This window comes from Lygodium microphyllum, chromosome 21 (genome assembly GCF_053477565.2).
Source record: "Lygodium microphyllum isolate KBCC chromosome 21, Lygodium_microphyllum_v1.1.10, whole genome shotgun sequence".
Lineage (NCBI taxonomy): Eukaryota > Viridiplantae > Streptophyta > Polypodiopsida > Schizaeales > Lygodiaceae > Lygodium > Lygodium microphyllum.
Window position 1 is genome coordinate 95,749,151 of NC_141155.1, and position 2,084 is coordinate 95,751,234.

At 44.4% G+C, this 2,084-nt stretch overlaps 1 pseudogene; it reads right to left on the reverse strand.

Moving 5' to 3' along the window:
• Positions 1-382: 382 nt before the first annotated feature.
• Positions 383-1,135, reverse strand: LOC148018315 (phytolongin Phyl2.1-like; annotated as a pseudogene).
• Between the last annotated feature and the right edge of the window lie 949 nt (positions 1,136-2,084).

Genomic DNA, 2,084 nt, shown 5'->3' on the forward strand with positions numbered 1-2,084 from the left:
GTCAGCAATGGCCGACAATGACCCAATGCAACAACTTCTGGACCATGTCAGCTTCTCCTTCTTCTTCATCTTCGCCTTCTTCTTCTTCAACATGCAATGGCGGATTGGAAAGCAGAAATGGCATTCCTTCTCTGTTCTTTTTCCCCTGGAATCTTGTTCAATCTGAGGCTCCTCGCCATTGAAGCTATGGCCGCTGCTTACATCACGATATTTTGAGATGTCTTCTTCATGATCGTGGACATCATCATTCGCAATGCATTCTTGCATATTGTTCGACCACTGGCTGCCAGCAGGATGCACAGTACCGCAAATGATAACGATGATACTGATGATGCTAGTTGTGATGTCATAAAGTGCACCGGCGTCAACAAACGAAGCCAGATCAAGAAGCAAGTTTCAGATTATGTCTTGTTGGTAATTCGGCATACACCAAAAGGACCAATGTTTTCCGTGCTTCGACCAAATTTGAACACAGGGGCCTTTCACTGTCTGATTTACCTTTACCAATCCATGGAAAGCATAGTAACCGAGTGCCCACAGGTTTCTGTTCCGTTTGTTGGTCAAAATCCTGATCACTCTCATGCAGAGGTGCAATAGCAGAGGGTGAGCTGATTTCAAAGTCAATGTCTACATACCGTTGTGCCTGGAGTTCCTCTTGTATGCGATCCTTTTCTTTCTGTGGTGTGCCAACAAGTGGGGTTGCAAGATGCTCAAAAAAAAAAGGGAGCCATCTCTTTATCCAAGAAGTAGGGTGGAGGGTTCACTCTATCAGAGCCTTGTTGCTGCAGAAGCACCTTGAATGCATCCCTGACATGCTCCAAGAACATGAATGCTTTGGTCTTGCTAAGAGCCTCATCAACAATTGCACAATAGATGAAGAGGCCTTCAATCAAACAGATAAACATGCGGTTACAGGTCGTATAGCTGAACCTACTATGCAGGGGAGGCAAATGTTGCAAGCATTTTAAAGCCATGCATGAAGATTCGGGGTCTCCATCTGCATACCCTGCCATGATTGCATTGCCACCAGCAACAGCAGCATAAGAAACCAAACTCTGCTGCAAATCTGTAGCCATGAACAGGTTCTTGTCACTGCTCAGGAGGCTGTAATGCCTTTCTCCTGATTAATCTTCTCTCTTACACATTCAGTATTTGCCTCTTACTTGGTTAACCTTCTGAATCGTAAAAATGCAATTGCATTCAAACTGACATCCTGATTAAATCTGCTGTTTGTGAATGCAATAAGACAGTTAACACAATCTGTGATTGTAGTTGTCTCTGTTTCGGTTATGTATGGAAAATACTCTCTGACTATTTTCTTGATTGTCTCAAAAGCCAACAATACTATGCTTTTGTGGTCATCTGGCTGCTGTGGTGAAGACCATGAACATGATTTGGAGATGAGCCAGAGACTGAACCCTTCAAGAACTCAGCTCTTCTGTGGATCTCCTCCATCCCCAACTCCTGCAGTAGATTCATCTGAATTAGGTCCTACAAAACGTGCTGACTCTAAAGGCTGCAACAGTTGTATAAGCACAACAAAAGCTGAGTGGAACCATCTGCTGTTGTGCAACTTGCTGCAGAGTAAAAGCCGTTGTACTCTCCTCATGATTACCAAGCCTTGAAGTTGGAACCTATGAATCAGTTGTTGAACCATTGGCCCAAGCTGTGAGATCTTGAATCTCCACTGATGGATCAGCAAACATAGACCTCTATTGAACAGTTGACGGCCCAGGCTTCTATTTCTCTCTAGTACTCGAAAGTCTCCATGACAAGCTCGAATTCCAGAGCTCCCTGAGCCTGCTCTAGGTGTTAACTTTGCAAGAGATAGGTTGAAGGATCAGGATTGGCTCTCTCTCGTGGCTGTTCACAACGATTCATGGCTATACGCAGTAGCCTTTTACTATTGTGCTCATTTCAACCAACAAGAGAGAAAGCGGTTGTTTAAGGAAGCATAAGGCGGAACTGTACTGCTGGCATCATCTTCATTCAATAGAGGCTCTGACCCATCAGATTCAGCAGTCTCTCTATTGTCTGCATAATCTTCATTCAACGGAGGCTCTGACCCATCAGATTCAGCAGTC